Here is a 16576-nt window from a genome sequence, read left to right as displayed (position 1 = left end):
CTGTTGAGGGTCTAAGCCCCAAAAACAAGGTCCCAGAGTGTTTGCTGGTTGCAGTTTAAACACGCTACCTGGAGAGGAAAGGCAAACAGAAATAGCTTGTGAAAAAGACCCTGCTGATAAGGAGGCCTCAAACTGGAACTGAACTTTGGCAGGTTTGCTTATTGTGACTCGGCTGCTGAGTCCTTCCAGGACCGGGGTGTGGGGACCCGACAAGCTGCAACCTGCTTTCCTGTAGGCAGCTCTGGACTGCCGACTTCTACCTGCTGGGATGTTTGAGAGGAGAAACTACGTGATGGTCACTCGGCAGAGGTTTCCTAGCGGTCCCAAGGAAGGGAGTTTATCCACTGCCTGTGCTACCGGGGGTGAGCTGCTGAGCTCCCGCTCGAAATCTGCATGGGAGGCGTCTTGCTGTCATTTCTTGCTCTCTCCTCTCTTATAATCTCATCCTCATGACAAGACAGCAATGCGCAGGGAAAGTAATCACGTAGCTGGAAAGTCACCGGGGGTGGGATTTATCTCCAGGTTCCTAAATCAGGTCTCTGGACTAAACCAACCATCCCGGATCCTTCTAAAGGCAGCGGAAAGAGAGAGGTGACTTTGGAGGATGCTATGTGCTGCTTATCTTGGGCACTGCCTTACTGCGACATTAATCTCCCTCTGATGGTATTTATTTCACTCCATCAATTATGTAGGAAATTTAATACCGAGCTCAGACTTTGATGTGTGACTTCGAAACGAATCCCACTCTCTGACATGCGGCTTTGCCCGTGGCTGCGACGAGAGCTCTGCCTGGAGAGAAACCTGCCGCAGGTTTGTTAGCGCAGGAGGCGAGGCTGGGATGCACAGTGGGTCCCAGCGCCTGTTTTCACCTGGTTTCTCTTCCTCCAGACCCGGCTCTTGATTGTGTCTCTGGGAGAATCGGTGAAAGAGTAAAGCAGAAGTTATCAGAGGGTTTATATTCCTGGTGCTGGCCATGAAAATGAAGGGCAGATGGCTTCGCTTGTTGCTGTGTTTGTCTACACCGTAGTGACTGCCTGCCACCGTGGCTGTGGGTCTAGGCGTCCCTGCGTGGTTACCTGCACCCCGTGCTTTCACCCACGTACCGCTTGAGTGACGGGATCACTGCGCTCTGAATCCATCCCGCACCTGAACTAAAAAAAAAGGGGAAATAAAATCATTTGTGCAAGATTAATTCCACCAGCATCCCCTGACGCATCTCTTCCCACGTGCTGGTCCTTCCTCCTGCGTGGGGGAGCCCTGGAGCAGAGACTCCCCACTGCCCTGGACCTGAGCCCCAGGTACCTGCTGGGCTGGTCCCTGCTCCCGTGCGGGTCCCCGGAGGCCAGAAGCCCCGTGCTCCCCGGGCTCTGCCCTCGCCGCCTGCGGCTCAGGCTGCACGGTGGTAGCTGCCATCTCCAGCCGCCCCGGAACGATGCTCTTTTCAGTAAGAAGGTGGCAAAGCGGAAACAGAAGCGGGCTTCCACTGTTGCTTTAAAAACTTTGATAGTAGTGTCACAAGCCGATCCTCTTCTCTAGGCCTTCGCTTTTAATTTCCGCTCACTTCAAATTGAACTGACTTTGATAAGGTGTCTGATTTGCTAAGTGTTCTTCCCAAACCCTGCTGGGGCTGCGGTGCTCTTGGACTGATGCTTTAGGAAACTTTCCAGCCCTACAGACAGATGGACGGTCTTAACGATGGCACTGCCGCAATCCCGGGTGCTCCTCCAGCCCCCCGTGTATCACCCAAGGGAAAGGCGATCTCCCGTTTCCATCCAGGCGCAGCCTGCCGGTGCAAAACCTCTTCTAATAAATTAAATTCACGTAGCCTGGTCAAGGATACCTCTCCATCATTTTCCTTTCTTGTTTGGACGCTGTGCTGCTGTCTAATTCTGGGTTGCCTTGGGAATGACCCGGTAGCAAGCTTTACGGACAGAACGGGGACGCCAAGCCACGCCGGCCCTCACGCCCCGGGTGGTCCTCACCGCGCTGGCTGGCCGTGAGCAGCCGCTGCCGAATTGCTGTGGGGGGGGTCTGGCTGCAGCTCCGAAACATGTTGGCAGGAGAGCGGAGCAGAGAGGGTCGGCGTCACCAGGTCACCGTGCCCCAGGGTCAGAGAGGCACGCGGGGACCTCGCCACCCGGGTGTGACGTCAGGGTGGACTTTGGCGAAGGGCGGTCACCCTGCCCGGAGGCTGAACTCGCCTAGATGAAAGCAGGATGGAGGCAACGGGGACTGTTGCATCAAAGCCCATCGACTGCAAGCCCCAACCCGTGGGTGCTTTCAGGGGATTTGCAAGTGCAGATTCTCGGCAAAAAGGTCTAGTGGAGATAACGAGACCCAAACACTCCTTACCCAGGGCAATGCCAGTACCAGTGGCCAGTCTCTAGGTTTGGAGGCTGCTGTACTGGGGTCTGAACTGGGGAGGTCGCTGCACCATCTCAGGGATTTCCCGGCACAAGCTCTTGGCTTGCTGCGGAGTTTCCAGCTCTGATTCCAGTATCTGATCACCCTGGGGTGGATGGGAGGGTGGAAGGGAAGACTCCCTAAGGGCTCTGTTCCTTTCCCACTTTTTTGCATGTGATTTTTAGTTATGCACCAACTCCAGCCTCTTATTACTCAGGAGTTTTTAGGAAAGACCTAGAAGCAAACAGAAAAAAACCAAACCCACTGATAAAACATGCAGATAGCCCAGAGGGGAAGCAGGAGATAACGAAGAGTACATAACGGGCCCCCGGGGTAAACCTTTACGGGGGTGACTCAGTGTAAAAGAGCAAAGGATGCAGGCTGCACCTCCAGAGCAGAAGAGTCATTCTCCCCCGGGACACGGCGGCTGCTGCTAACCAGGGCATCCCGCAGCAGGTCCCCTTAGCAGCGAGGAGGATTCACCGTGGAGCAAACTGCCGAGGGAATCAGGGGATGCTCCGTCCCTCGGTAACCTCGAAGCCAGAAGGATGGCGTTGCGGGAAGACGTTCAGCAGTGCGAGAGCAACCAGGCGAAAATCTTCATCTCTGATAGAGGCAGCAGCGGCTGTGTTATAATCGCCTATAGTTACATCCCCTTCGGTGCCGTTCATCTTTTCTACCGTGGGCCAGAAGCTTGCGAAAGCAGGTCTTGCTGTCTGCCTGTCACAGCCACCTCAGCTCCAGCTCTTTTCCAGCCACTCCAGTCTCTTTCCCTTGCCACCAGCTCTTGCTGCTGGAAGGGGAGGACAGCTTGCCCTCCGCCGAGCATTGTGTTGTGCTTTGCTCCTCGTTTTCAGAGGTCTCCCCTTCCAGCTTCTGCTCGAGTCCCTTCACTCCTGCCCCAAATCGGCTTTTCCATGCCCTGTGGTCCTCTGTGATCCTCCGTGGTTTTCCCCCATGGCCCGCTCTCCGAGGTGTCGGAGTCAGGACCGTGTCAGCTCAGCTGCGTACTGAGGCAGGACTGGGCTTGTGATTCAAGAAGGGGAACCAGTTCTTGGTTTGGCTCAAACCCCTTCGTTGTTGTTGCTGGAGGCATTGGCTTTGAGTGGTGAAGGCAGGTTTCCAGCGCCGCAGGGAAAGGGTTCCCAGGGCTCCAGGGAAGACGAGTTTGTACATGATAAAGGGATGCGTATCGCACGGGGTCAAGGTTTTGGATGGGAAAGCTCAAAGCTTGGGTTGAGGAGCAGGATTCCTCTGGCTGGGCCTCTCACCCTGAGCGAGGTGCTCTTTAAAACCTCCCTTGTCCCAAGGAGATTCCCAACAACCCTGAAGTCCTGAAACCACCCCAAAACCCAAAACTTATAAAAGTGATGGAGCAGCCTCCGATCGAACTTAATTCAGTTTTTTTCTCCTCGGTGCATCCTCTATTCCTTTCCTCCCTTCTAAATGACCTTCAGCCGCAAAGCCCCCCATCGTGCCACACCAGAGTTGGGGATGGGGGGAAGAAGCTCTGTCTGATTCTCTTCCATGGATGGGTGAAACCAAACCCTCGCCTTGCTAGAGAAAGAGCTGGGTAGAGAGCTGGGCTTGCAACAAAATGCAAAAGTTGCCAGGTGGAAAAAGGGACCTGGTAGCCCCTGATTTTGCCTTTACAGCCACATGTTTCAAATGTAAAGTCCATGCTGTCCCACAGGTTGACCACCGATGGGTTGTTTGCTTATGCAGCAACTGAGCTGCCATCCTGCAAAGGTCACCAGCACCTCTTTACAGGCTGGTGCTCGAGTATCAGGCAGAGAAGCTGAACTGTCCATTTCTTGTCAAAGCTATTGCCCTTCTCCTCTGAGATGGAGGCAACTCCTTCATGGGAAACCATGGAGATAATGGAGAAAGCTTGAAGGAACACCTCCTGCAGCCTCTTGGAGCTCCTTGGGAGCAGATTATGGTGTTCCAAAAGTGTGCAGCACTTTATTAGAGTGATTAGAGGTAAATACAGCCATGCAACAATTTCTAAATACTCGTTCAGGTGTGCCTGATGGGTGCTTCCTCAGTGCTTTTCTAATTCTCGTGCTTATCAACCGTGCAGACTCTCTTGCTGTTAAAAGCCAGGCTTTGACACAGGGAGAGCCCTCCCTGCAGTATCTGCTGTACGGGGAGGAGCAGGAATGGTCCAGGTGCCCTGGGGTTGTAGTGAGGGCACTAATGAGCCTTCATGGCCCCAGGTGAGGCTCCTTGGGGAGCTCCACCCACACCTATGGGCCCAGGAGCGTATTTAAGCTCAGCCTCCAACCTAGAGGAGCTTCTCATCCTGTGCTGTAGCCTTGGTATTGGCTCTGCCTGTCCTGTGTCTGCTGTTCCTGGATGGGTGCACAGACTCAAAGCTGCTTCATCCCCTTGCTGTGTTGGGGAGTGCTGATGGAGCCTTTTATGAGGACCCAGCCTCAGATGGGTCCCTGTATTGTCTATGGATCCTCCAAGGAGGGATTAGCAATCCTGTAGGTGTCTACCTCTTTCTCCTGCTTCTCCTTGCACAGGTCTCTGAGGTAGGTGCGGTGTATCCTGTGACTCTCTGCTGTGCAGTAATTTATTTTGTTGGGCCAGGTATGTTGAGCACCTGAGGTCTGACCCTGCCACTAGAGCTCATCCTATGAGCTGTCACAATGAGGTGACAGGAGCAATACTATGCAAAATTATTTTTTTTCTACAAGACAAACTTAGGAGATGATGTATAATCCTGCAAAGCAGCCCATCGCCTGCCCTGTGAGCAAGGGCAGGAAAGTATCTGACTGGTGCTGGTGTTATCTGTTTAAAAAGCAAATATTATTCAAAACCAAGGGAAAAAAACCTCAAACATACTCAGGTAGCAACAGTAAATATTGGGCTTTGAAAAGTTTGGGGATACTTGTGAATCTGGTTGGGTTTGGTGGGTTTTGTTGGTTTTTTTTTTTGGTTGGTTTTTTACAGCTCTGGTCTTGGACCAGCCCTTTTTAAGATAAGTAATATAAGTTGGGTCTGGCAGCCAGATGTGCTCTCTTCCCAGCTTGGATTTTTAGGCAATTGTTTCCCAGGGGGGAGAAAAACCCAACAACCCAAACCTTAGCTTGTGCTACCTGGGTGGAGAAAAGCAGTCAACCAGTGATGAATCTGTTATGAAGCATCTAAAAAGTGTGACTGTCCACCAACCCCGTGGAGAGTCTTGCAGCCCCCCAAGTTGCACGGCGCTGTCTTTGTGTTTTATTGTGTGGAGGTTGCTAGGCTGCGTTTCTCAGGGCAGCAGCAAAGCCTCCCTCCTCTTTGTCTGCCTTGTTTCTCCCTCCGGCTGCCTGAAACGGGCTGTGAAATAACCCCTGGGCTTGGCTCCTAAGGGAGTTGTTGGTTGCTCACCATAGCTACGTCTCAGGGAAACTCAATGGATGGGGTTGGGGGAGAGCCCGGGCACAGTAGAGTGGTAGGAGTTGGGTTTACGTCTCAATCTGAGGTCTCCCGAGGCCTGAAAAAACTGCGCTGTGTTAATACACAATGATATTTTGTGCGATTGCGGGGAAAATAGGACTGGGATTGACTCCGAGAGGTCGCCTGGCCCGTCTCCCTGTGGCCGGCTTTACCACGACGAACGAAGGTCTGACCTCTGTGTGAAGAGCCTCTGCTGATGGAGGCTTCTCGGTTTCTGTCGCAAATATATCCCAGTGCTTTACTGCTGTACAGATGTCTCATCTTGCTGCAGTCTTACCTTACTGCTTCTAACCCTGGCCCCAGCTGACACAGAAAGTTGTTTCTATTCTTCTTTGAGAGGAATTTGAAGACACCTTGGCTCCAACCCTCTTTCCTTCCTCTCTCTCCTCGCAGGTCCTGTTCTCCAGACCCCTCTCTTTCCCTATAAACCCTTGGTAACCAGCTGAGCTAGAGGGTCCGGGTCCCCGGTTAAGGCTCTGGTGTCACTTGTTTTTCTGCCTCCTGGGAGCTGTGGATGAAGGTTCCTCTGGCTTTGCGGAACCCATCCTGCTCCCTTTGCTCAAGCGACTGACCTTGCAGTCAGTTTAACCTCCCTCTGCTGCTCTTGTTTTGGACTTTGGCACTGATGAGGGCTTCAGCACTTGCTGAAATGAAAAATATCCAAGAAACTTTTCCTTTTCTTAAGGTTATAACGCTTTCTACAAGTCCTTGAGACGTGACCACGTTTGTTAAAAACCAACAGTGCAAATGCACGTACGTTTCCCCCTCCCGCCCCCGCTGTGCTCCATCTTCTTTCTGCATGGTTCATTAGCTTCTAATCTCAACAATTGCTAGGGAAACCTTTCTAATTTTGTCAATTGGCAATGCAACCGCTTTTTAATTTAGTTTTAAAATAGGTTTTTAAGGTGGGCTATGCCTATGCTATTGATTTGAATCCTTGATTTAGTAAGTTGCTACTTCACAAGATCTTTGCTATGCTGCTTTAATGCCTTTCTTCAAGGGTCAAAAAACAACATTTACAGGGAGGGAAGAAGCGTTGCCCAGCGGTTGTTTAGAAATGTAGTGTATTAAGCTGGTTTCTTTAAAAGCCATTTTGTGTAACTTGCATTCAGTGAAATGAAGGCACTTGAATTACTTTGGAAAATGGTCCATTTAGGATAGATCTGCTCCGTAAAGTGTAGACAGAAGCTGTTCGCCTGATGCTGTTGGCCAACGTGCCCTTTGATCAATATAGGTCCAGTTCCCTCAAGAAATGTGTCTGGTTTGAGCTAAACCCAGCAACGTAGAGGAGAAGACACAAGTTGAGCTTAGTACACATGAAATCCCACTGATGTGCCTGAAGCATGGTTCTCCCCAGCAGCTTTTCTTGTAGATAAATTTAAAAAAAAGCTAATAGCTGATGCTCAGTATTTTGGGATCTAGCTACGTAACTGCAGGGGGGATGAGGTCCCTTAGTGCAGGGCAGGTGGTGGAGTGTCACCAGCCTGCAGCCAGATCGCTTCTGGTTCTGGTTAAATGCAATGTAAACAAAAGGATTTTTAGACATGCTCCAAGCAGAAAGAATTTAAGAGAACAGAAATAGATTGGAGCATCACTGGCATAGTAATTGATATTTTACTCTTCCTCTTTAAAAAAAAAAAAATTATACATGTAACACTAACTTTTTAAGGCAGTGTTCTGGGAGAAACGCTATAGAAAATCCTCACAATCCTGCTGCTGCTCCCTCTGTTCAGTTTTATTGGCTAGTTTTCTTCATTCACGTGCTTTATTCTTGTAATCAGATGGGTTCCTGAACTGAGGTCCCTTGACGCGATCCAGCTTTCAGAAAGTCAAGAGCCTTGCTCTGGCTGAGAGAAATTGTTTGGGTGTTTTTGATGCCACAGCGATGTGATTTAGAAAAATCTTTAGAACATTTTGCACCTTTCCAGCTCTGGTGGTCACTTCTCACTTGATGCCAGGGGAGCAGATTGCTCTTGAGTGAGAGCTGCCAGGAGCTCCTCTGCTCGATGGATGCCTTTCTGCAAATGCTGGGAGTCATCTCATAGCATCTAGCCTCCGAAACCTATGGAGGAGATGCTGGCATCGGGACACGAAAAGCCTCGTGTCAGCGCACCTTCAAGTCCTGCTCGGCCATTAATATTTCAGCGTACGCGGTATCATCAGCAATGTCTTTGTTTACATGCTGGGATGTAACTCCTAGATTACTTTGAGCATCCCGATGTTGAAAGCAAGCTATTCTATTTACCAGTGTAATCGAAGCTGGCCGGATACAAGAGTAGGCTCCGTGAACGTACACCAAAGTGGCCAGAGAAGGCGGTGCTGGGGTCACCTTTCGGCTGCTCCTAATCTCTGCTGCCACCGAAAGCATCACCTTGTTGCACAGCGAGGAGAGAGAACAAAGCCACGGGTGGTCCCCGGGGAGTCTCACTCTTTAATTGGTGTTTAAACTGATATTCCTCAGACATGAGGAAATCACGGAGGCTTTCCGGGCTCTGACACGTGTATCTTGTTACCCGTCAAACCGCTGCTGCGCTCCGCTGTTGGATGCGGCTCCGAGAAAGCCAGAACTCGCCTTGAAGTCAAACGATGCTTGACAGCTGAAGAATCTCGTTTCTCTCATTGGCAGAGATATGCGAGTGCTGAGGTGTTAGGCCAAAGCTTGCTGCATTTTATTTACATTCTGACAATTAAATGAGGGGTTGATAAGATTGACAAGGAAGATATGACTTAGGAGCTTGTTAGACAGCAACCTCTAAACTCTGCAGGTGATTTAAAGAACAGTAGGGTATAAAGACTCTTTTTCCAGTGTGAGATTAGAGTAATCAATAATAACATGCTCGCTGACATAAAAGTCACTTCTTAAAAGCAATTTATCATTCATTGAAACGCGGGAGCTATGGTGTTTGACACAGCCCCAGCAGAACGATGGAGAATATTCCTGACTGATTTCTCTTTCTCTTGTTGTGCCAGCAAAGAGCAATCAATCATATTTAAGGAAGCGGGGTTTTTTTTGAGTTCTGTGATCCCCTGTAGTTTGGGGCATGGGGGGGGAACAGTATCCAGGAGCATTAATTATTTAATCCACGTTGCCTTTTTCCCTTTCCGTGTGACGTCTTGTGCTGGGGAGTGGGACCAATGTAATTTCTGGGCTGTATATTGGGACTTGGAGCTTGAGCATTTGACTCTTATTTTTAAAGAGGTTAAAGCTGGAGATTCAGCTCCCTCTATGGTCAGAAGAGGGAGAGACACTTTCCTTCAGGGGGGGTCTCAGTCCAGATAATGCTCTTCCAGAGTTGGGTATTCACTGTTTAGTAGCTGAAGGGTTTGCCTCCTCCTAAAATTGCGGTGTAAATCCCACTCAAGGTGGTAAATCTCTGGAGTGTACGAGCTGTGAATTGCATCATGGCCTTACTGTGGTGTGAGGAGAGGTGCAAAAGCATTTGCAAACAAATAAAGAGTAATTGGGACTGGTATGGAAACACTGCTCTGCATTAAAGGACAATTGACCTTGAAATGCCCTTGTATTGCACTGGAAATCTGGCCAGAAAGGGAGATGTTGCCCGTGTTAGGCCCTCTTGCCTGGGGGCTGCTGGGGTGAGATGGAGCTACCGCAGAGGAACTGCAAGTACGTGGGTTTTTTCAGCCAGAGGCCTGCGTGGATTTGCTGCAGTTATGAGGCTGTGGCTTATCAGACCAGAGGAACCCCTTAAAGGATTGCAGAGAGATGCAGAGATGGGATTTTAGCTTTGCATCCTCGGTTGCGGAGCACGTGTGGGTTGGGAGTCCCCAGATGCCTCTGGCAGGGCTGTAAGGCATGATGCGGGCAGCACTTCCTTCTCTCTTGCTTTGGGGGCTTAAATTACAAAGATCTTTTTTTTTTTTTAGTAGCTTGGTCACCTTTGAGGTAGGGAGAGCAAGGGACACCTCTGAAGGCAACGCAGCCCATTCATGGTGGGGAAGATCCTGCTGCTGAATCTTCTCCATCAGCTGCAGATGCTGCTGCTCAGGCACTTGAGTGAAGTGGGATGAATCCAGGCTGCGGTTTCTGTGCCGCACAGGTAGCGAGGAGCAATTCTACAGTCTTCTGGTGCTGATTCCCGCCATGGGGCTGTTGGGAGTAGTTTGCTGTCGTTAGACTTTGGAGGGGGACCATAAGTGCTATGGCGTGTCTACGGACCAAACACCGCGGTTGCAGCTGTGGCTGTGTTACAGGAACAGGTCCCCCGTGATGCTTGGAGGTAATAAACTGGTACGCAGATGATGATAGAACAGAGTTTTCCAGGATGGGGCTTACCGTTCTAAATACGGGGCTATTAGCTGGCTTCCAGGCACCCACCTTGCAATCGGCTTTTGGGGGGGCTCGCCACGCTGAGGCTCAAGTTGCTGTGCCATATGGGATAGTCAATGTTTTATTTCCCTCTCACCAAATATGTTCGGTGTCAGCGTGCGAGAGCAAAGAAACGAATATGGAAATTCTTTGGACCGCAGGTGACGTTTGAGAGAATTTTGGCCCTGTTTGGTAAAAAGCATGGCTTTTAATTTCTGCTTTGCAAAATGCTGGGGCTTCTGTGTCGAAGGGAGAGGCTATTGCTTTCTTCTCCCCTGCCTCCAAAGTGAAGCTAGAAACTCTTTCACTGACAAGAAACTCTGAAGAAATCAGTGGGAAGCCAGTTGCAACACTGCAAGAGCGAGTTGAAATTGCAAATATTACTACAGCCGCTCTGAAGCCAGGACCACGAGGTGCTTGTTGCAGTAACCCAAATCCGGTTGGAGAGGTGCCTCTGGCAGGGAGCACTGCCTCTGCCTAGTCCTTGGCAAGCAGGATTTTCTCTGAATTCAGACAGCTGGGAAGATGTTAGAGGCTGCCTCAGTTGTTGCCTAATTATCTGGTAATGGCTTGCATGGCTCTCTAGCCTGAACTGAACTTATTCCACCAACGGAGCGGTAAGAAGTTTGTATCCAAGTATTTTATTGGGCTAATTCAGTCCAATGGTAAAATTATTGCTATTCCACTGACAATTGTTGTCATCTTGATTTGTCTGGTTTATTTTTTAAGGTTTATTTTGCAACTCCTAAGAACATCACCTGATGTCATATTTAAAAAAAAAAAAACCCCAACAAAAACCCCACAAACAAGAGCTTTCTGGGGTGATGCTAGTATGTTGCTTGGATTGCTGACCAAAGCCAGCATGCAGCAGGATGTGGTAATTCATGGAATCGCTCCAAACTGGGCCGGATCCTGCTGCGCAGGGAGGTGAAACACTGTCAGAGTGCTTCTGCAAGCGCCAGCTGAAAGTGCAGCATCTTACCGAAACCTTGTGAGGCGCTCCTTTGCACGTCGCTCGTGCCGTGCAATTAAACCAGGATGCGTTACAGTGGGTTCCCTAACCTGTTTAGGGTCGTAGAGCTGGAGAGGGTCCCCCAGATTACCTAACCCAGACCTCTGAACTCTTGCAGCTGTGGAAGAAAGTGCGGGGACAAAACCTGAGCTCTGCCAGCTCCTGGGTGCCCGTGACCTGCTCCACCCCGAGACCTGAGGACCAGCAGCAGCGAGACACAAAGAGGGGATTTGTTCAGTGAAGTTCCCGGGTGACTTCTTGGTTCTGCGGATGTTTCATACCCCGTTGCTGCCTTGCAAGGGTGACAGTAATAAAGTCGATAAGTAAACAACCAGTCCCCCCTGCTTTGGGTGAGGTCTCTTTTGGCTTCTTGCACCCAGCGCACCCTCAACAGAGAGGGCAGCAATGCGGTGCCAAACCTGCCTCCTAGCAGCAAATGACCTTTAATTTTTTTGGTACCTCTCAGTGTATGTCTAGAGGCTTTCCTGGGGCGCTGAGGACTGGGATTACTTGAGGGTAAAATCATATGCACACAAATGCACTGGGGAGCCAATGCTTACACTGATGCTGTCCGGTCCATCTCGTCCTCTTGTGCCACTGGTCTTTAATAAATCCAGTTCTTCAGAAAGAAGAAACACGTGGCTTGAGCAGGTTAATTGTCAGACCTATGGAGATCAGAGGGCTGAGAAAGCAGGCATGGAACCAGGACAGGAACAGAGTCCAGAGCGATAGTGGTATCCGGAGGGATGGGCTGGACAGGACAGGACCGGGGGTGTCACCTCCCAGGTGACCCTTAGCACCCGCAGAGGAGGTGTTTACCTGGGGCAGGATGGGGCTCGGTGTCCTTCGAGCAGGACCGGTCCCTGGAAAGGAAAGCCTAAAGTGTTCTTGCCATGAACATGTCCGAAATGTCTGGTTGGGGAGTGCCGGGGTCAGCGCTTGCCAGAAGCAGGGATGTTGCAATCTGCTACTCAGCAGTTTGGGTCATTCAAGGAGTCGAACGTTTCCTGCTCTCAGCTTGTGGTAGAAGGTGTCTAACACTAACCGCTCTGTACTTGACAGGCTTTGCTTGCCTTTTTTTTTTGGGGGGGAAAGGCCACAAAAATATCTTTTGGGGAGCTACATGTAGGGCTGTAAAACTGGACAGGAAAGGGGAAAAAAATAATCCCCTGTATCTGTTTTTCTTCCAGAGAACTGCTGCTCTCTAATTGATTTGCTATTGCCCAATCTCGTGCTGTAGTCATTAAGCTAAGTAATTTCCTAAGTTTCTAGGGGGAAAATGTATTACACAGTGTTCTTGAACTGCTGTAGAGTTTATATAAACCCAGAGCTTTGTGTTTCTTTCTTAATACATACACAAAATGCATAACATAAATATTCTTTTCCAAGTGCTCAGTTTCAGTGCTTTGAGTAGCTTCTGTCCTGAACAACTTGGAAACAAGGAAAGAAATGGGATTCCTTTTAATTCCATCAATTCCAGTGAAATTTTCTATGAGACGAGAACTTATGCTGCCTGCCAGATAGGAATACTGTACAGTTGTTTCAGGAACTGAGCCCATATGTGCACAATATAAAGTTGCATCAGGGAAGATTACAGGAAAGAACTTTGCTAGTATAGCAAATAGCTACCGTTCTTGATCCGGTTAGCTATAAATCAAACAAATCAACTGGAAAAGTCTAGGTTAACCAGGCATAATGGCTTTTTACGTAAACCTATGCCACGCTTTCATTGTGAGGGCCCTTTGAACACGTTTATTTTTCTCTTAAAAAGTCTGTTCCCCCAGTTGGTGTGAGTTTTCTTCTAGTCCTCATCCCTCAAAGGTGTATTCATGCGTTTCATTTTGTGCACCGTAAATTCTGATTAAGTTTGAGGTTTAGGGCATCTGCCCGAGACCAGACTTGCCTCTGCAGGTCTTCAGGGTAAGCTGGGGGGGAAAAAGACTCCTGTGGACGAAGGTCTCAATAGCCCCTTTTTCACGGAGCAGTCAGGCTGGATGTACTGTACCTGCGTGCGTATTGACATCGCGCGCAACGCGGCAAAGGGAGGGCGCTGGCGCAGTTTTCCCCGAGGCAATCTGGGGTTGTAAACGGCCTAAATCCGGACTGTCCTTACAACAGCATCGCCCTCGGTCTTTGCAAAAATCCGGATGATGTTTGTTTTGTAAAAGCTGATCAGCGGGTGGGTGAATCGGGATCCCGCGTGACGGGTTGCGCCCCAGCAGCCGCTGATCTCTGGGCTTGCACGTGCCGTGGCCATCCGCCTGCTGTGAGCCATGGCGGAAGGGAGACGGGGAGCAAAACGTTCCTCTTTACCATCAAATCTCTCCTGTCCTCTGCTCCCCCGAGACACGTACAGCACCACGCTCACTAAACAGACTAAATGACGGGAGAAGTGTGATTTGGGCTGTGTTAACTTCATGGATGCTTGGGTGGAAATAGGGGTCTTGACCCTCACAAACCACCTGTGGGGAACACTAGATTTCCCTAGTTTTGCTGCTTCTATTTTCTGTTCCTAACCAGTGGTCAGATTCTCTTGCTAAAATGATTGAATTGACTATATCACCAAGTTTTTGAGATTACCTGCTTAGCTGATGAATTGCTTACAGACCGCATCTGCTCTGTAGTAGTTATGGATGCTTTTGGGGATGTTCGATGTGGTATTGCCCCTGTCCTTTGATTAGGGTGGGGGAAGCCAGAAGGGATGGTATCTCCTCCTTGGGCCTTTCACATCCTCCAAACAAGCAAGTGAAAGGAGTCGGTGGACTACTTCTATCCCAACTCAAGCCTCAGCTAAATTGATGTGAGCAGGCAACACGTGTGACTTGAGTTGACTCTGCTTTTATACTTCAGAAGCGTGTCACCTTGAAATCAAACAAAGCAGCAGCTCCACGCTCCTGCTGCACGGCTCTGAACTTCCGATCTTCGTGTGAACTTGCTTGGGACCCTTTTCCGTCCCGGGGCTGCGCGGGTTCCTCGGTTGCATGCTCCGTGTTCCTGGCTGCGCGGCACAGAGGTGGAGGAACCCTTGGAGGTCCAGATCTGCTGACTTGACAGCTACGCGGTGCTCTCAGCATGGCTGGCAGCTGCTACCAGCTTCCCGGCACCACAAAATGTGGTTTTTAATCAATCAGGAGGGAATGCATGGAAAGGAAATGAGTCTGGGGCGAGACAAAATGTGTATGTCGGGATCTATTCTAGGAAGCCAATGTGTTTCTCATTTCCATCTCCTATGAGCCATGGCTGGCTGGAGCAGAGATTGTAATTCCTGCCCGTTGCCGAAGTGCGGGGAGCAATGTTTCTTGTAGGAGCTTATTGCACCTCCCTTCTGTCTGATAATCACGGCTGGGGGTTTGCTAATGGCTTCCCTATTGATTTGTTTCTTGATGTGGTGTTGGCGATATGCTTAGGTAGGCAATATTAAACTGCTTGTAAATGGCAAATATGAATGATCGTGAGTTCTATAGAATCAGTGAAAGCAATTCAGGCTCTAAAAGAAGCCCTCTGATCGGATCTAGATCAAAAACCTTAAAGCAACATTAAAACCTGTTATTTCTCCCTGTCTTTTAAAGGTTAGCCCACACCTTCTCTTCAGGCCTGCCAGATCTAAGCAAAACGGGGTCAAATAGGTAGAGCTGTTACCACTTTAAACTCCGTCAAAAATGCAACATCCCTTTAAAATCCTCACCAAAAAATATTTAAATCTCCGCTTTCCTCTCTGCCTCGCGCGTGCGTGTCTCACCAATGCGTGTTGAAGCCAGGATGCTGCAGCCACCTGACCCAAGAGGCGCTGGCTCGGTGGCTGCTCCATCACAGCTGCTTTTTGTTCCCCTTGGCCAATGGTGGGTGCTTGCTTGCAGGAGTGAGCAGGCAGAGCTGGGGCTGAGAAGAAAGAGGGGTTTGTTCCATTCAGAAAGTTATTATAATCCCTTCTTTTCATGACTTTGTGGAAAGAGGAAAAAGCATTCCTTTTTTTTTCCATACTCGACTGCTTTCAGACTTGACTTTTTGCATCAGCCCTTCAACTGATTAGTCCTGCCGGACTGGTCTCAATGACATTTTTTCCCTTATAAATACATAACCTGTAATACCCCCTGCACGGTGTGACGCTAACAGCCCTGCCAGCGGGGAGGGTCTCAGAGCAGTGCAAAACCAGGACTCGTTTGGGTTTTCCCATCCCTCCAGCCCTTTCTCCAAGACAGCCTTTCAAGGGGGATGCGGGAGCTCCGTTTTAGCACGGGCAGCGCCGGCAGGCACCTTTGTCGGCAGAGCGGAGGTGGCAGGAGGGGCCCTCTTGGCATCGCTGGGAGGATGCGAGCGCTAAGAGTGATCGCCTTCCAGCAGACCTACCCTCGTGGCCTTATTCTGCTCCAGGCTCGAGGTCAGCTCAAGCCATGCAGGCAGCCTGCTCCCCTTGCCAGCCCTTCTTGGGGCCAGCAGCAGCGGAGATAGATGGAGAGCGGGGCCAGGAGCTCGTGGGATGGCCGGCTGCTCCTGGGAAAGGCAACTCCTTGCTCTGTGTGAGAGCAGCCGCTTTGGCACAGCCACAACACTCATCCTGCCGTGGAGAAGCCAAGGTGCTTTCATTTTTACTTTTTTAATTCATCTGAATAGTGGCAGAAGGCATTTCTGCCTGGGCTGTGGAGGAGATGCGTGACGGACCAGAGAAACGTGGAAACCCTGGTTTAAATGAATATGGGAAAACCTTATCTCCGTGGAGGAAGTCTCCCAGTTTCTCCACAGCTCTTCTGCGAAGAGCCCGTGGTCCTTTGTCATAACGTGCTTTGGAGAAGGGGCTCTGGCTTTTGAGGCTTGTAAGTTGTTATTCCTCTAACGGTAAGGCTGTTGCAGAACCTCAGCTCTCGAGGCTGAGAACTGGAAGCGGGTTCGTAGCCATTAGATGGGTGCAGGGCCAACCTGCATCAACTTGTACTCGTGCCGCCGTTGTCCGTTCACTCAAACAGCTCCTCTCCCTCCCCGGTGTGTCTCTTGCTCCCCCACCTGTGTATTTATAGGGAGATGATGCAGTATTCCTCTCTACCTGTGCCTTTGGCCAGGTTAAACAAGCGGAGCTCTTGGTTTCCTGGCGTTACGCGAAGGTGTGTGCAAAGATTAGCAAGGCTTGCAGTGATGCATCCGAAGAGGCTTTTTTTTCCAGGCTCGAAGGAACGAATAAGATTTCCTCTCGCTCCCTTAAGAGCAAGATGTTACTTAGACATCTTTTTAAAAAGGATATTTTTCCAAATAGTGACACTTTTCTGCAAGTTTGGGGGCCTCAGTGCTTATTGCAAAGGCTGTTTCGATCAGAAAACACAGCGCTTTTGGGGTTGTCACAAATAGATGCTTTCTTGCTTGGCAAGCGCACAGGAAGACCTACTTTGTGAGGC

This window comes from Balearica regulorum, chromosome 7, assembly GCF_011004875.1.
Source record: "Balearica regulorum gibbericeps isolate bBalReg1 chromosome 7, bBalReg1.pri, whole genome shotgun sequence".
Classification (NCBI taxonomy): Eukaryota; Metazoa; Chordata; class Aves; order Gruiformes; family Gruidae; genus Balearica; species Balearica regulorum.
The sequence above is the reverse complement of the archived record's forward strand: the minus strand, read 5'-3'. Positions refer to the sequence as shown.